This window comes from Cetorhinus maximus, unplaced genomic scaffold, assembly GCF_964194155.1.
Source record: "Cetorhinus maximus unplaced genomic scaffold, sCetMax3.hap1.1 HAP1_SCAFFOLD_1388, whole genome shotgun sequence".
Taxonomy (NCBI): Eukaryota; Metazoa; Chordata; class Chondrichthyes; order Lamniformes; family Cetorhinidae; genus Cetorhinus; species Cetorhinus maximus.
Genome location: NW_027597329.1, coordinates 47,130 through 65,789, shown reverse-complemented (window position 1 = coordinate 65,789; position 18,660 = coordinate 47,130). Strand labels below are relative to the sequence as shown.

General features: G+C 51.2%; 3 non-coding genes across 3 annotated transcripts; all 3 read left to right on the top strand.

The window, feature by feature from the left end:
• The first annotated feature begins 1,391 nt into the window (after positions 1 to 1,391).
• Positions 1,392 to 1,573, top strand: LOC144676139 (U2 spliceosomal RNA). The gene has a single exon (XR_013575253.1). It is a non-coding gene; the product is annotated as a U2 spliceosomal RNA (small nuclear RNA).
• Positions 1,574 to 9,047: 7,474 nt separating this feature from the next.
• Positions 9,048 to 9,232, top strand: LOC144676143 (U2 spliceosomal RNA). Its single transcript, XR_013575257.1, has one exon. It is a non-coding gene; the product is annotated as a U2 spliceosomal RNA (small nuclear RNA).
• Positions 9,233 to 16,757: 7,525 nt separating this feature from the next.
• On the top strand, positions 16,758 to 16,942 carry LOC144676142 (U2 spliceosomal RNA). Its single transcript, XR_013575256.1, has one exon. It is a non-coding gene; the product is annotated as a U2 spliceosomal RNA (small nuclear RNA).
• Positions 16,943 to 18,660: the final 1,718 nt, after the last annotated feature.

Sequence of the window (18,660 nt, the reverse complement as noted above, 5' to 3'; positions counted from 1 at the left end):
TGTCCCCTTCACTGTCAGGGCTGACGGCCTGAAGGTGCTGGGGATATGGTTCGGAGGGACCGGGGCATGCGTTAGAAACTGGAAGGAGCGAGTGGCTATGGTGAAAAGGAAACTGGGCATGTGGGAGCGACGCTCCCTCTCCATTGTGGGTAAGAACCTGGTCATCAGGTGTGAGGTACTCTCGCTGTTGCTGTACGTGGCGCAGGTCTGGCCCATTCCACACTCCTGCGCGATGGCGATCACTCGAGCCATCTTCCGCTTTATCTGGAGGTCGAAAATGGATCGTGTCTGCAGGGACGCGATGTACAAGCCTCTAGATAAAGGGGGAAAAAACGTGCCCAACACCGCCCTCATACTGATGGCCACCTTTGTGTGCGGCTGCATCAAGCGGTGCGTAGACCCTCAGTACGCAAACACCAAGTGTCACTACGTGCTGAGGTTCTACCTGTCCCCGGTGTTGCGAAGGATGGGTCTGGCCACGCTGCCGCGGAACGCTCCAAGTAGTTGGACCGTGCCGTACCACCTGTCCCTGGTGGAAAAATTTATGCAGAAAAACACCTTTGACCACAAGTCCATCAGGCAGTGGTCAGCACGTAACGTCCTAGAGGCCCTGAGGGATAAGGAGAGGGTGGACCCTGTGGGATGGTTCCCCGAGCAGACTGTCAAAGTCATTTGGCAGAATGCCTCATCGCCAGAACTTTCCAACAAGCACCAAGACGTAGCTTGGCTGGTGGTGAGAAAGGCCCTCCCCGTCAGATCCTTCCTACACGCCAGGAGTCTCACCCCCTCTGCACGATGCCCTCGAGGTGGCTGTGGTGGGGAAGAGACCGTTGTCCACCTCCTTGTGGATTGTGCCTTTGCAAAGAAAGTCTGGAGAGAGATGCAGTGGTTGCTGTCGAGGTTCATCCCGAGCAGTTCTGTGACACAGGACTCTGTGCTCTACGGGCTGTTCCCAGGGACACACACCGAGACAAACATCAACTGCAGCTGGAGGATCATCAACTCGGTGAAAGACGCGCTTTGGTCTGCCCGAAACTTGTTGGTCTTCCAGCACAAAGAGTTGTCCCCGACCGATTGTTGCGGACTGGCACAATCCAAAGTCCAGGACTACGTGCTGAGGGACGCACTAAAGCTTGGGGCAGCTGCCGCAAAGGCGCAATGGGGAAGGGTCGCTGTCTAAGACCTTTCTACCACAGCGCACCGAGAGACTGGGAACTGTTTAGAGCCCCTCGGGCTGTACAGATCAAAATGAAAGGCTGTAAATGACTGTAATATTGTTTGTACTGATGCACCTGGTGATACATTTTGTAAAAGTTTAACCTGGATTGTACCCTTGTAATGTTGTTTTTGAAATGGTTTTGAATGTGATTGAAGATTTTTATGAATAAAGTATATTTTTACAAAAAAAAAAAAAAAAAAATCTGTTCTTATCAGTTTAATATCTGATACGTCCCTTATCTGGGGACCATATATTAAATTGATTTTTGGAGCAGGGAGATGGAATAGGGGCTTGCTCCGTCCACTCCACGCATCGACCCGGTATTGCAGTATCTCTGGGAACGGTGCACCCTCCCCTTTCCAGGGGATTTTCAATGCTAAAAATAGTTTTCTTACAAACATCTGCTTTCTTTACTTCTCAACATGTACATGTTCCAAAATCCAACTTTCTTTGGAAAAACTCAGCAAGTCTGGCAGCATCGGCGGAGAAGAAATCAGTCAACGTTTCGAGCCCTCATGGCCCTTCAGCAGAACTGAAGCATAGTTTCAACAAGGGAGAAATATAAATTGGTTTAAGGTGGGTGGGGGGGAAGAGACACATTGAGGGTGTGGTGTGAGCAGATAATCAAAAGATGTCAGAGACAAAAGGGTCAAAGAGGTGTTGAAGGTGGTGGTCTTTGTCTGAGAAAAGTGCTAATTAAGAATGCAAGACAGGATATTCAAAGTACAGCTCTAGTGGGGGTGGGGTGGAAAGACTAAAGGTCTTTAGTCATTCTTAATTAGCACTTTTCTCAGACAAAGACCACCACCTTCAACACCTCTTTGACCCTTTTGTCTCTGACATCTTTTGATTATCTGCTCACACTACACCCTCAATGTGTCTCTTCCCCCCCCACCCACCTTAAACCAATTTATATTTCTCCCTTGTTGAAACTATGCTTCAGTTCTGCTGAAGGGCCATGAGGGCTCGAAACGTTGACTGGTTTCTTCTCCGCCGATGCTGCCAGACTTGCTGAGTTTTTCCAGGTAATTCTGTTTTTATTTTGTTTTGGATTTCCAGCATCCGCAGTAGCTTTTAGCTTTTTGTTTTTATCCAACTTTCTTTCTTTCTCTCTCTCTCTCTCTCTCTCTCTCTCTCACTCACTCACCCGCAGCAGCTACACACAAAAAACACGCACGCTCACCCAACACTCACAGACAGCACTCTCATCTCACAAACACTCTACCTCACTTATACAAAAACAGCTTTCACTTGCAAATACACCTCTCAAACACTCTCTCAGCTGCACCTTTCGCCTCACAACATTTTAAACCAGCTCTCTGCTGCCGCTGCCGCTGCTGCTGCTGACACAGCAACAATCAAAACTCACACCTCAAAGCTCACACACTTTACACAGCTACTCCGAAACCTCTACATCCACATTCACACAATCCTTACATTGCACAAGGAGCCCATTCCGCCCGTCGTGCCTGCACCAGCTCTCCCGGTGAACATTTCACCTCGTGCCTTTCTCCTGCCTTCTCCACGTAACCCGGCACATGCTTTCTTTTCAAATAATCATCTCATTCCCTCTTCAATTGAACCTGCCTCCGCCGCGCTATCAGGTGGTGCATTCCAGACCCTGACCGCTCGCTGCTCCTATCGCTTTTGCTTCTTTTGCCAGTTACTTTAAACCTGTGCCCTCTCCTTCTCGATCCTTGCCCCGGTGCAAACAGTTTCTCCCTATCTACTCTCTCCAGACCCCTCATGATTTTCAATACCTCTATCAAGTCTCCTCTCAGACTTCTTTTCCCCAAGGAATACAGTCCCAACTTCTCCAATCTTACTTCATAACTCAACTTCCTCGCCCCTGGAACCAAACTCGTAAACCTCTTCTGCACTCTCTCCAATGCCTCCACTACCTTCCTAAAATGCAAGTCAAAATGCAATCCCTCAGAGTCGGCATGGCTTTACGAAGAGTAAATCGTGTTTGACTAATTTGCTAGAGTTCTTTGAAGATGTGACAAGCAAAGTGGATAACGGGGATCCTGTACATGTAGTATGTCTGGACTTCCAGAAGGCATTTGATAAGGTGCCGCACAAAAGATTAATACACAAGATAAGATCACACGCAGCTAAGGGTAATATATTAGCTTGGATAGAGGATTGGCTAACCAACAGAAAGCAGAGAGTCAAGATAAATGGGTCTTTTGTGGATGCCAAGCTGTAACTAGTGGGGTGCCACAGGGTTCGGTCCTCGGGCCCCAACTATTTACTTGGATTCAGGAGTAGAAGGTACTATAGCTAAATTTGCAGATGACACCAAAATAGGTGGGAAAGTAAGTTGCAATGAAGAAATAAGAAATTTACAAATGGATATGGACAGGTTAGGTGAACGGGCCAAAATTTGGCAGATGGAGTTTAACTAAGTTAAATAAGTTTAATAAGTGTGCGGTTATCCATTTTGGTCAGAAGAATAAAAAGGCGACTTATTATTCAAATGGAGAGAAACTTCAGAAATGCTTCAGCACAGAGGGATCTGGGTGTCCTCGCGCACGAATCGCTGAAAGCTAGTATGCAGGTACAGCAGGTAACAAGGAAGGCAAATGGAATCGCTTCTCGGCCTTTTGGCTAAGATCAAGTGTTGCAGGGGCGACACCATGGTCCTACCAAGGCAAGGTCGGGATGGAAGGGCTATAACCAATCGCAATCGAAATCCATACCGTGGGTTACCTATCACCGTCCGAGTCACGGTGAACCACAGCGAAGGAGGATCACCTATGGATCGGGGCTTCTTCACCAGGAGGATCCTGTTGAAGGCGTGCGGCTTCCAAGCTACGGAGATCTTCACCCTGCACGACTCCCGCAAAGGTGGTTATTTCGACGTCACGTTCAAGCAAGTGGCAGACTGCGTCCGACTCCTGAGGGTGTTCGAGGAGAAGAGAGACCTGCCGGAGATGAAGATCCTGACGGCGGAGCCGCACTTTTCTCTGCCGTTGCAACGGGAACGTGAGGTGATGGTGCATGTGTACAACCCCTTCGTCCCTGTCGCCGACGTGGTCACCTTCCTCACCAGGTACTTCGATAAGGTGGGGAGCGGCACCGAGATTCGAGACGACTTGGGGATCTGGACAGGCAAACGCCTGTTTAAGGTCACGCTAAAGACCGATGGTAAGGGAGTCATTTTCCACCCTCCTTCCAGTTTCGCAATCGGGGGAAACCGTGGCTACCTGGTCTACGCTGGGCAACCCAAGCATTGTCGCTCATGCGGCAAGGCTGGCCATGTGGCGGCCAACTGCAGCGCCTCCCTCTGCAAGATCTGCAAACAGGAAGGGCACCAGACAAAAGACTGCAAACAGGCCAAGTGCTGCAACCTGTGTGGCGAGGCAAGTCACCTCTACAGGACCTGCCCCAAACGCTGCCGTACTTACGCACAGGCAGCCAAAGCCGACCAGGGGGAAGCAGAAGAAAGGTTCCGTGTCACTCCAACCACCAAGGCCCCCAGGGAGCTCAACGGGACAAAGGAGGACACAGAGAGAGACAAGGTGGAGAAAGAGATTGAGGCAACAGAGAGCCAATCAACAGCACTACCCCCTGAACCTTCCAGCCCTCAGGACAGCGAATCAATGGAGGAGGAGGCAGCAGTGGAAAAGCAGCAGGGGGAGTGGCGGACGGTGAAGAACAAGAAAAGTAAGAGGGAGCGAAGAAGAAGCAAAGGCGTTTCCCAGAGAAGCGGCAAGAGGCGTCTCCCATCTGACACGGATGACAAGGGCAGCAGCTCTTCGGATGAGGAAGTGCCAGAGCGGCACCGACAGAAGAGGCGGCAAAGCTCCAGGGCGTTGGAGGACGAGACACCCGAGCTCCAGAAAATTGGAGACAACAAGGAGACCAGCGCACCCCAACTTGGCCTGCAACCTGAGGAGGCCAGTGCACCACAGCCCCTGGAATCTGGGAGCAGTGAGGCAATCATCGCACCCCAGCTCCAGGAAGCCGGGAACAGCAACCCCCCAGAGGGGGTGAGTTTTGGAGAAGCTTCTCCAGCAAAGGTCATCTCAAAATCCGCTCACTACGTGAACCTCCAGATGCCACTGGAGCAGAACACGGCCAAGGAGATCTACCTCAGCCCATCCAAAGTGAAGGAATTTGAGCTCACTACGGGTATGAAGGAGCAGACTAAAGGTCTGGGACTCTCAGAGACAGTGGGATTGGTAGGAGAATAAATGCTTTAATATGGGTTTAAAGATTGTATCCATAAATGTGCGTAGCATTAAATCTACTACGCGATGTGTTGCGACCTTGGACTACCTAGCCAAGGTCAAAGCTGACCTGTTGTTTCTGCAGGAGTGTGCGATACCGCACCTCAGCTCCTACAGGCAATGGTCACGATGGTGGTCCCACGGGCCATCGATCTGGTCGGGCGGAAACGACTCTCGTTCCTCCGGCCTGGGTATTCTGCTGCGGGGAGGCAACTTCACCGTCTCCGAGGTCAAGGAGGTGGTGGGCGGGCGACTCCTGGTAGCAGACGTAATGTACAAGAACGCTCCACTCCGGTTAATAAACGTGTACGGCCCGGCACAAGGGGCTGAGCGGCTGGAGGTTTTTCAGCAGCTCCCACTGCTGCTGGCGACCTCCAGGCCGGTCATTCTGGGCGGGGACTTCAACTGCATCATCGATGCGGCTGGACGATCCAGCAGGGCCGGAAGCAGATTGGACGCTACGTCCAGATCCCTGATGGAAACAGTTAAGGATGCCAAGCTGCACGACGTCTTCAGCAACCCTGCAGACGGAGCGCAGCGTAGATACACCTGGTCGCGGCCAGACGGGTCCATTCGTTCCAGGATAGACTTCCTGTTTGTGTCCCGTGCATTCACAGTCAGATCCACCGAGGTCAAGCCGGTGTTCTTCTCTGACCACTGCCTCCTACTGGCGGACTGCCACTTGGAGGAAGACCTGAGGGTGGGCAGGGGGGCATGGAAGCTAAATGTGCAACTGCTGACCCCAGAGAACATTGAGGAGCTCAAGAGGGATTACAAAGGTTGGAGAACCGTGAAACCCCTCTTTGAGTCCCTGACACACTGGTGGGAAGTGATCAAGGGAAGCATCAAGAGGTTTTTCATCCTCAAAGGCACCCAGAAAGCTAGAAAGGAACAGAGGGAAATGTCCCGACTCCAGGAAAAGATGCAGAATCTGCTCCGGCTGCAGTCGATGGGGGTCGATGTCAAGGAGGAGCTCCAAGAGGTGAAGGGCCAGCAAGCCTCGCACTTTGCCTCGGAGGCCTCCAAGATCATCTTCCGTTCCAGAGTCCGCTCCGTGGAGCAGGATGAGACGTGCTCACGTTTCTTCTTCCAAAAGGTACACAGAGAGCGCTCTGTGATCAGCAGCCTGAAGGAAGAAGACGGCTCAGTAAAGTCATCACGGTCCGACATTCTGAGGATCAGCAAATCCTTTTATGCCGGACTGTATGACGTGAAGCCCACGGACAGCACGGCCTCCCAGTCCTTCCTGTCCTCTATCACGGAGGTCCTAGACCACAGTACGCGGGAGAGCCTAGACAAACCGCTAACTCCTGACGAACTGACTAAGGCCCTCGAGTCCTTCGAGAAGAGTAAAACCCCCGGAAGCGACGGCCTGCCGGCGGAGTTGTATTCGGCTCTGTGGGACTTGATCGGCCCAGACCTGCTAGAAGTGTACGAGAGTATGCTCCTGGCCGGCAGCATGTCAGAATCCATGAGGAAAGGCATCATCACCCTCATCTACAAGCACAAGGGGGAAAGGGAGGAAATTAGAAATTGGCGACCCATTTCACTGTTGAATATGGACTATAAGATTCTGTCCAAGGTCATCGCCAACCGGGTCAAATCCGCTCTGGAATTGGTGATTCACCCTGACCAGACCTGCTCTGTGCCAGGCAGGAAGATCTCTGACAGCCTGGCGCTGCTCAGGGATACGATTGCCTATGTACAGGACAGGGGTGTGGATACCTGCCTCATCAGCTTGGATCAGGAGAAGGCCTTTGACAGAATATCGCACACCTACATGGGGGATGTGCTCTCCAAAATGGGCTTTGGGGAGGGAATTCGAAATTGGATCCAACTGCTCTACACTAACATCAGTAGCGCAGTCTCAATCAATGGGTGGGAAACAGATAGCTTTCCGATTAAATCTGGAGTCAGGCAGGGCTGCCCTCTCTCGCCTGTCCTTTTTGTGTGCTGCATAGAACCCTTTGCCGAGTCCATCAGGAAGGATCCGGGCATAAGAGGAGTGACGATCCCAGGCAGTGGAGGCACTCAGGTAAAAGCCTCCCTGTACATGGACGACGTCGCCGTCTTCTGCTCGGATCCGCTGTCGGTGCGCAGACTGATGCACGTCTGCGACCAGTTCGAACTGGCCTCGGGAGCCAAGGTAAATCGTGGGAAGAGCGAGGCCACGTTCTTTGGGAACTGGGCTGACCGATCCTTTGTCCCCTTCACTGTCAGGGCTGACGGCCTGAAGGTGCTGGGGATATGGTTCGGAGGGACCGGGGCATGCGTTAGAAACTGGAAGGAGCGAGTGGCTATGGTGAAAAGGAAACTGGGCATGTGGGAGCGACGCTCCCTCTCCATTGCGGGTAAGAACCTGGTCATCAGGTGTGAGGTACTCTCGCTGTTGCTGTACGTGGCGCAGGTCTGGCCCATTCCACACTCCTGCGCGATGGCGATCACTCGAGCCATCTTCCGCTTTATCTGGAGGTCGAAAATGGATCGTGTCTGCAGGGACGCGATGTACAAGCCTCTAGATAAAGGGGGAAAAAACGTGCCCAACATCGCCCTCATACTGATGGCCACCTTTGTGTGTGGCTGCATCAAGCGGTGCGTAGACCCTCAGTACGCAAACACCAAGTGTCACTACGTGCTGAGGTTCTACCTGTCCCCGGTGTTGCGAAGGATGGGTCTGGCCACGCTGCCGCGGAACGCTCCAAGTAGTTGGACCGTGCCGTACCACCTGTCCCTGGTGGAAAAATTTATGCAGAAAAACACCTTTGACCACAAGTCCATCAGGCAGTGGTCAGCACGTAACGTCCTAGAGGCCCTGAGGGATAAGGAGAGGGTGGACCCTGTGGGATGGTTCCCCGAGCAGACTGTCAAAGTCATTTGGCAGAATGCCTCATCGCCAGAACTTTCCAACAAGCACCAAGACGTAGCTTGGCTGGTGGTGAGAAAGGCCCTCCCCGTCAGATCCTTCCTACACGCCAGGAGTCTCACCCCCTCTGCACGATGCCCTCGAGGTGGCTGTGGTGGGGAAGAGACCGTTGTTCACCTCCTTGTGGATTGTGCCTTTGCAAAGAAAGTCTGGAGAGAGATGCAGTGGTTGCTGTCGAGGTTCATCCCGAGCAGTTCTGTGACACAGGACTCTGTGCTCTACGGGCTGTTCCCAGGGACACACACCGAGACAAACATCAACTGCAGCTGGAGGATCATCAACTCGGTGAAAGAGGCGCTTTGGTCTGCCCGAAACTTGTTGGTCTTCCAGCACAAAGAGTTGTCCCCGACCGATTGTTGCGGACTGGCACAATCCAAAGTCCAGGACTACGTGCTGAGGGACGCACTAAAGCTTGGGGCAGCTGCCGCAAAGGCGCAATGGGGAAGGGTCGCTGTCTAAGACCTTTCTACCACAGCGCACCGAGAGACTGGGAACTGTTTAGAGCCCCTCGGGCTGTACAGATCAAAATGAAAGGCTGTAAATGACTGTAATATTGTTTGTACTGATGCACCTGGTGATACATTTTGTAAAAGTTTAACCTGGATTGTACCCTTGTAATGTTGTTTTTGAAATGGTTTTGAATGTGATTGAAGATTTTTATGAATAAAGTATATTTTTACAAAAAAAAAAAAAAAAAAAAAATCTGTTCTTATCAGTTTAATATCTGATACGTCCCTTATCTGGGGACCATATATTAAATTGATTTTTGGAGCAGGGAGATGGAATAGGGGCTTGCTCCGTCCACTCCACGCATCGACCCGGTATTGCAGTATCTCTGGGAACGGTGCACCCTCCCCTTTCCAGGGGATTTTCAATGCTAAAAATAGTTTTCTTACAAACATCTGCTTTCTTTACTTCTCAACATGTACATGTTCCAAAATCCAACTTTCTTTGGAAAAACTCAGCAAGTCTGGCAGCATCGGCGGAGAAGAAATCAGTCAACGTTTCGAGCCCTCATGGCCCTTCAGCAGAACTGAAGCATAGTTTCAACAAGGGAGAAATATAAATTGGTTTAAGGTGGGTGGGGGGGAAGAGACACATTGAGGGTGTGGTGTGAGCAGATAATCAAAAGATGTCAGAGACAAAAGGGTCAAAGAGGTGTTGAAGGTGGTGGTCTTTGTCTGAGAAAAGTGCTAATTAAGAATGCAAGACAGGATATTCAAAGTACAGCTCTAGTGGGGGTGGGGTGGAAAGACTAAAGGTCTTTAGTCTTTCCACCCCACCCCCACTAGAGCTGTACTTTGAATATCCTGTCTTGCATTCTTAATTAGCACTTTTCTCAGACAAAGACCACCACCTTCAACACCTCTTTGACCCTTTTGTCTCTGACATCTTTTGATTATCTGCTCACACTACACCCTCAATGTGTCTCTTCCCCCCCCACCCACCTTAAACCAATTTATATTTCTCCCTTGTTGAAACTATGCTTCAGTTCTGCTGAAGGGCCATGAGGGCTCGAAACGTTGACTGGTTTCTTCTCCGCCGATGCTGCCAGACTTGCTGAGTTTTTCCAGGTAATTCTGTTTTTATTTTGTTTTGGATTTCCAGCATCCGCAGTAGCTTTTAGCTTTTTGTTTTTATCCAACTTTCTTTCTTTCTCTCTCTCTCTCTCTCTCTCTCTCTCTCACTCACTCACCCGCAGCAGCTACACACAAAAAACACGCACGCTCACCCAACACTCACAGACAGCACTCTCATCTCACAAACACTCTACCTCACTTATACAAAAACAGCTTTCACTTGCAAATACACCTCTCAAACACTCTCTCAGCTGCACCTTTCGCCTCACAACATTTTAAACCAGCTCTCTGCTGCCGCTGCCGCTGCTGCTGCTGACACAGCAACAATCAAAACTCACACCTCAAAGCTCACACACTTTACACAGCTACTCCGAAACCTCTACATCCACATTCACACAATCCTTACATTGCACAAGGAGCCCATTCCGCCCGTCGTGCCTGCACCAGCTCTCCCGGTGAACATTTCACCTCGTGCCTTTCTCCTGCCTTCTCCACGTAACCCGGCACATGCTTTCTTTTCAAATAATCATCTCATTCCCTCTTCAATTGAACCTGCCTCCGCCGCGCTATCAGGTGGTGCATTCCAGACCCTGACCGCTCGCTGCTCCTATCGCTTTTGCTTCTTTTGCCAGTTACTTTAAACCTGTGCCCTCTCCTTCTCGATCCTTGCCCCGGTGCAAACAGTTTCTCCCTATCTACTCTCTCCAGACCCCTCATGATTTTCAATACCTCTATCAAGTCTCCTCTCAGACTTCTTTTCCCCAAGGAATACAGTCCCAACTTCTCCAATCTTACTTCATAACTCAACTTCCTCGCCCCTGGAACCAAACTCGTAAACCTCTTCTGCACTCTCTCCAATGCCTCCACTACCTTCCTAAAATGCAAGTCAAAATGCAATCCCTCAGAGTCGGCATGGCTTTACGAAGAGTAAATCGTGTTTGACTAATTTGCTAGAGTTCTTTGAAGATGTGACAAGCAAAGTGGATAACGGGGATCCTGTAGATGTAGTATGTCTGGACTTCCAGAAGGCATTTGATAAGGTGCCGCACAAAAGATTAATACACAAGATAAGATCACACGCAGCTAAGGGTAATATATTAGCTTGGATAGAGGATTGGCTAACCAACAGAAAGCAGAGAGTCAAGATAAATGGGTCTTGTGTGGATGCCAAGCTGTAACTAGTGGGGTGCCACAGGGTTCGGTCCTCGGGCCCCAACTATTTACTTGGATTCAGGAGTAGAAGGTACTATAGCTAAATTTGCAGATGACACCAAAATAGGTGGGAAAGTAAGTTGCAATGAAGAAATAAGAAATTTACAAATGGATATGGACAGGTTAGGTGAACGGGCCAAAATTTGGCAGATGGAGTTTAACTAAGTTAAATAAGTTTAATAAGTGTGCGGTTATCCATTTTGGTCAGAAGAATAAAAAGGCGACTTATTATTCAAATGGAGAGAAACTTCAGAAATGCTTCAGCACAGAGGGATCTGGGTGTCCTCGCGCACGAATCGCTGAAAGCTAGTATGCAGGTACAGCAGGTAACAAGGAAGGCAAATGGAATCGCTTCTCGGCCTTTTGGCTAAGATCAAGTGTTGCAGGGGCGACACCATGGTCCTACCAAGGCAAGGTCGGGATGGAAGGGCTATAACCAATCGCAATCGAAATCCATACCGTGGGTTACCTATCACCGTCCGAGTCACGGTGAACCACAGCGACGAAGGAGGATCACCTATGGATCGGGGCTTCTTCACCAGGAGGATCCTGTTGAAGGCGTGCGGCTTCCAAGCTACGGAGATCTTCACCCTGCACGACTCCCGCAAAGGTGGTTATTTCGACGTGACGTTCAAGCAAGTGGCAGACTGCGTCCGGCTCCTGAGGGTGTTCGAGGAGAAGAGAGACCTGCCGGAGATGAAGATCCTGACGGCGGAGCCGCACTTTTCTCTGCCGTTGCAACGGGAACGTGAGGTGATGGTGCATGTGTACAACCCCTTCGTCCCTGTCGCCGACGTGGTCACCTTCCTCACCAGGTACTTCGATAAGGTGGGGAGCGGCACCGAGATTCGAGACGACTTGGGGATCTGGACAGGCAAACGCCTGTTTAAGGTCACGCTAAAGACCGATGGTAAGGGAGCCATTTTCCACCCTCCTTCCAGTTTCGCTATCGGGGGAAACCGTGGCTACCTGGTCTACGCTGGGCAACCCAAGCATTGTCGCTCATGCGGCAAGGCTGGTCATGTGGCGGCCAACTGCAGCGCCTCCCTCTGCAAGATCTGCAAACAGGAAGGGCACCAGACAAAAGACTGCAAACAGGCCAAGTGCTGCAACCTGTGTGGCGAGGCAAGTCACCTCTACAGGACCTGCCCCAAACGCTGCCGTACTTACGCACAGGCAGCCAAAGCCGACCACGGGGAAGCAGAAGAAATGTTTCGTGTCACTCCAACCACCAAGGCCCCCAGGGAGCTCAACGGGACAAAGGAGGACACAGAGAGAGACAAGGTGGAGAAAGAGATTGAGGCAACAGAGAGCCAATCAACAGCACTACCCCCTGAACCTTCCAGTCCTCAGGACAGCGAATCAATGGAGGAGGAGGCAGCAGTGGAAAAGCAGCAGGGGGAGTGGCGGACGGTGAAGAACAAGAAAAGTAAGAGGGAGCGAAGAAGAAGCAAAGGCGTTTCCCAGAGAAGCGGCAAGAGGCGTCTCCCATCCGACACGGATGACAAGGGCAGCAGCTCTTCGGATGAGGAAGTGCCAGAGCGGCACCGACAGAAGAGGCGGCAAAGCTCCAGGGCGTTGGAGGACGAGACACCCGAGCTCCAGAAAATTGGAGACAACAAGGAGACCAGCGCACCCCAACTTGGCCTGCAACCTGAGGAGGCCAGTGCACCACAGCCCCTGGAATCTGGGAGCAGTGAGGCAATCATCGCACCCCAGCTCCAGGAAGCCGGGAACAGCAACCCCCCAGAGGGGGTGAGTTTTGGAGAAGCTTCTCCAGCAAAGGTCATCTCAAAATCCGCTCGCTACGTGAACCTCCAGATGCCACTGGAGCAGAACACGGCCAAGGAGATCTACCTCAGCCCATCCAAAGTGAAGGAATTTGAGCTCACTACGGGTATGAAGGAGCAGACTAAAGGTCTGGGACTCTCAGAGACAGTGGGATTGGTAGGAGAATAAATGCTTTAATATGGGTTTAAAGATTGTATCCATAAATGTGCGTAGCATTAAATCTACTACGCGATGTGTTGCGACCTTGGACTACCTAGCCAAGGTCAAAGCTGACCTGTTGTTTCTGCAGGAGTGTGCGATACCGCACCTCAGCTCCTACAGGCAATGGTCACGATGGTGGTCCCACGGGCCATCGATCTGGTCGGGCGGAAACGACTCTCGTTCCTCCGGCCTGGGTATTCTGCTGCGGGGAGGCAACTTCACCGTCTCCGAGGTCAAGGAGGTGGTGGGCGGGCGACTCCTGGTAGCAGACGTAATGTACAAGAACGCTCCACTCCGGTTAATAAACGTGTACGGCCCGGCACAAGGGGCTGAGCGGCTGGAGGTTTTTCAGCAGCTCCCACTGCTGCTGGCGACCTCCAGGCCGGTCATTCTGGGCGGGGACTTCAACTGCATCATCGATGCGGCTGGACGATCCAGCAGGGCCGGAAGCAGATTGGACGCTACGTCCAGATCCCTGATGGAAACAGTTAAGGATGCCAAGCTGCACGACGTCTTCAGCAACCCTGCAGACGGAGCGCAGCGTAGATACACCTGGTCGCGGCCAGACGGGTCCATTCGTTCCAGGATAGACTTCCTGTTTGTGTCCCGTGCATTCACAGTCAGATCCACCGAGGTCAAGCCGGTGTTCTTCTCTGACCACTGCCTCCTACTGGCGGACTGCCACTTGGAGGAAGACCTGAGGGTGGGCAGGGGGGCATGGAAGCTAAATGTGCAACTGCTGACCCCAGAGAACATTGAGGAGCTCAAGAGGGATTACAAAGGTTGGAGAACCGTGAAACCCCTCTTTGAGTCCCTGACACACTGGTGGGAAGTGATCAAGGGAAGCATCAAGAGGTTTTTCATCCTCAAAGGCACCCAGAAAGCTAGAAAGGAACAGAGGGAAATGTCCCGACTCCAGGAAAAGATGCAGAATCTGCTCCGGCTGCAGTCGATGGGGGTCGATGTCAAGGAGGAGCTCCAAGAGGTGAAGGGCCAGCAAGCCTCGCACTTTGCCTCGGAGGCCTCCAAGATCATCTTCCGTTCCAGAGTCCGCTCCGTGGAGCAGGATGAGACGTGCTCACGTTTCTTCTTCCAAAAGGTACACAGAGAGCGCTCTGTGATCAGCAGCCTGAAGGAAGAAGACGGCTCAGTAAAGTCATCACGGTCCGACATTCTGAGGATCAGCAAATCCTTTTATGCCGGACTGTATGACGTGAAGCCCACGGACAGCACGGCCTCCCAGTCCTTCCTGTCCTCTATCACGGAGGTCCTAGACCACAGTACGCGGGAGAGCCTAGACAAACCGCTAACTCCTGACGAACTGACTAAGGCCCTCGAGTCCTTCGAGAAGAGTAAAACCCCCGGAAGCGACGGCCTGCCGGCGGAGTTGTATTCGGCTCTGTGGGACTTGATCGGCCCAGACCTGCTAGAAGTGTACGAGAGTATGCTCCTGGCCGGCAGCATGTCAGAATCCATGAGGAAAGGCATCATCACCCTCATCTACAAGCACAAGGGGGAAAGGGAGGAAATTAGAAATTGGCGACCCATTTCACTGTTGAATATGGACTATAAGATTCTGTCCAAGGTCATCGCCAACCGGGTCAAATCCGCTCTGGAATTGGTGATTCACCCTGACCAGACCTGCTCTGTGCCAGGCAGGAAGATCTCTGACAGCCTGGCGCTGCTCAGGGATACGATTGCCTATGTACAGGACAGGGGTGTGGATACCTGCCTCATCAGCTTGGATCAGGAGAAGGCCTTTGACAGAATATCGCACACCTACATGGGGGATGTGCTCTCCAAAATGGGCTTTGGGGAGGGAATTCGAAATTGGATCCAACTGCTCTACACTAACATCAGTAGCGCAGTCTCAATCAATGGGTGGGAAACAGATAGCTTTCCGATTAAATCTGGAGTCAGGCAGGGCTGCCCTCTCTCGCCTGTCCTTTTTGTGTGCTGCATAGAACCCTTTGCCGAGTCCATCAGGAAGGATCCGGGCATAAGAGGAGTGACGATCCCAGGCAGTGGAGGCACTCAGGTAAAAGCCTCCCTGTACATGGACGACGTCGCCGTCTTCTGCTCGGATCCGCTGTCGGTGCGCAGACTGATGCACGTCTGCGACCAGTTCGAACTGGCCTCGGGAGCCAAGGTAAATCGTGGGAAGAGCGAGGCCACGTTCTTTGGGAACTGGGCTGACCGATCCTTTGTCCCCTTCACTGTCAGGGCTGACGGCCTGAAGGTGCTGGGGATATGGTTCGGAGGGACCGGGGCATGCGTTAGAAACTGGAAGGAGCGAGTGGCTATGGTGAAAAGGAAACTGGGCATGTGGGAGCGACGCTCCCTCTCCATTGCGGGTAAGAACCTGGTCATCAGGTGTGAGGTACTCTCGCTGTTGCTGTACGTGGCGCAGGTCTGGCCCATTCCACACTCCTGCGCGATGGCGATCACTCGAGCCATCTTCCGCTTTATCTGGAGGTCGAAAATGGATCGTGTCTGCAGGGACGCGATGTACAAGCCTCTAGATAAAGGGGGAAAAAACGTGCCCAACATCGCCCTCATACTGATGGCCACCTTTGTGTGTGGCTGCATCAAGCGGTGCGTAGACCCTCAGTACGCAAACACCAAGTGTCACTACGTGCTGAGGTTCTACCTGTCCCCGGTGTTGCGAAGGATGGGTCTGGCCACGCTGCCGCGGAACGCTCCAAGTAGTTGGACCGTGCCGTACCACCTGTCCCTGGTGGAAAAATTTATGCAGAAAAACACCTTTGACCACAAGTCCATCAGGCAGTGGTCAGCACGTAACGTCCTAGAGGCCCTGAGGGATAAGGAGAGGGTGGACCCTGTGGGATGGTTCCCCGAGCAGACTGTCAAAGTCATTTGGCAGAATGCCTCATCGCCAGAACTTTCCAACAAGCACCAAGACGTAGCTTGGCTGGTGGTGAGAAAGGCCCTCCCCGTCAGATCCTTCCTACACGCCAGGAGTCTCACCCCCTCTGCACGATGCCCTCGAGGTGGCTGTGGTGGGGAAGAGACCGTTGTTCACCTCCTTGTGGATTGTGCCTTTGCAAAGAAAGTCTGGAGAGAGATGCAGTGGTTGCTGTCGAGGTTCATCCCGAGCAGTTCTGTGACACAGGACTCTGTGCTCTACGGGCTGTTCCCAGGGACACACACCGAGACAAACATCAACTGCAGCTGGAGGATCATCAACTCGGTGAAAGAGGCGCTTTGGTCTGCCCGAAACTTGTTGGTCTTCCAGCACAAAGAGTTGTCCCCGACCGATTGTTGCGGACTGGCACAATCCAAAGTCCAGGACTACGTGCTGAGGGACGCACTAAAGCTTGGGGCAGCTGCCGCAAAGGCGCAATGGGGAAGGGTCGCTGTCTAAGACCTTTCTACCACAGCGCACCGAGAGACTGGGAACTGTTTAGAGCCCCTCGGGCTGTACAGATCAAAATGAAAGGCTGTAAATGACTGTAATATTGTTTGTACTGATGCACCTGGTGATACATTTTGTAAAAGTTTAACCTGGATTGTACCCTTGTAATGTTGTTTTTGAAATGGTTTTGAATGTGATTGAAGATTTTTATGAATAAAGTATATTTTTACAAAAAAAAAAAAAAAAAAAAAATCTGTTCTTATCAGTTTAATATCTGATACGTCCCTTATCTGGGGACCATATATTAAATTGATTTTTGGAGCAGGGAGATGGAATAGGGGCTTGCTCCGTCCACTCCACGCATCGACCCGGTATTGCAGTATCTCTGGGAACGGTGCACCCTCCCCTTTCCAGGGGATTTTCAATGCTAAAAATAGTTTTCTTACAAACATCTGCTTTCTTTACTTCTCAACATGTACATGTTCCAAAATCCAACTTTCTTTGGAAAAACTCAGCAAGTCTGGCAGCATCGGCGGAGAAGAAATCAGTCAACGTTTCGAGCCCTCATGGCCCTTCAGCAGAACTGAAGCATAGTTTCAACAAGGGAGAAATATAAATTGGTTTAAGGTGGGTGGGGGGGAAGAGACACATTGAGGGTGTGGTGTGAGCAGATAATCAAAAGATGTCAGAGACAAAAGGGTCAAAGAGGTGTTGAAGGTGGTGGTCTTTGTCTGAGAAAAGTGCTAATTAAGAATGCAAGACAGGATATTCAAAGTACAGCTCTAGTGGGGGTGGGGTGGAAAGACTAAAGGTCTTTAGTCTTTCCACCCCACCCCCACTAGAGCTGTACTTTGAATATCCTGTCTTGCATTCTTAATTAGCACTTTTCTCAGACAAAGACCACCACCTTCAACACCTCTTTGACCCTTTTGTCTCTGACATCTTTTGATTATCTGCTCACACTACACCCTCAATGTGTCTCTTCCCCCCCCACCCACCTTAAACCAATTTATATTTCTCCCTTGTTGAAACTATGCTTCAGTTCTGCTGAAGGGCCATGAGGGCTCGAAACGTTGACTGGTTTCTTCTCCGCCGATGCTGCCAGACTTGCTGAGTTTTTCCAGGTAATTCTGTTTTTATTTTGTTTTGGATTTCCAGCATCCGCAGTAGCTTTTAGCTTTTTGTTTTTATCCAACTTTCTTTCTTTCTCTCTCTCTCTCTCTCTCTCTCTCTCTCACTCACTCACCCGCAGCAGCTACACACAAAAAACACGCACGCTCACCCAACACTCACAGACAGCACTCTCATCTCACAAACACTCTACCTCACTTATACAAAAACAGCTTTCACTTGCAAATACACCTCTCAAACACTCTCTCAGCTGCACCTTTCGCCTCACAACATTTTAAACCAGCTCTCTGCTGCCGCTGCCGCTGCTGCTGCTGACACAGCAACAATCAAAACTCACACCTCAAAGCTCACACACTTTACACAGCTACTCCGAAACCTCTACATCCACATTCACACAATCCTTACATTGCACAAGGAGCCCATTCCGCCCGTCGTGCCTGCACCAGCTCTCCCGGTGAACATTTCACCTCGTGCCTTTCTCCTGCCTTCTCCACGTAACCCGGCACATGCTTTCTTTTCAAATAATCATCTCATTCCCTCTTCAATTGAACCTGCCTCCGCCGCGCTATCAGGTGGTGCATTCCAGACCCTGACCGCTCGCTGCTCCTATCGCTTTTGCTTCTTTTGCCAGTTACTTTAAACCTGTGCCCTCTCCTTCTCGATCCTTGCCCCGGTGCAAACAGTTTCTCCCTATCTACTCTCTCCAGACCCCTCATGATTTTCAATACCTCTATCAAGTCTCCTCTCAGACTTCTTTTCCCCAAGGAATACAGTCCCAACTTCTCCAATCTTACTTCATAACTCAACTTCCTCGCCCCTGGAACCAAACTCGTAAACCTCTTCTGCACTCTCTCCAATGCCTCCACTACCTTCCTAAAATGCAAGTCAAAATGCAATCCCTCAGAGTCGGCATGGCTTTACGAAGAGTAAATCGTGTTTGACTAATTTGCTAGAGTTCTTTGAAGATGTGACAAGCAAAGTGGATAACGGGG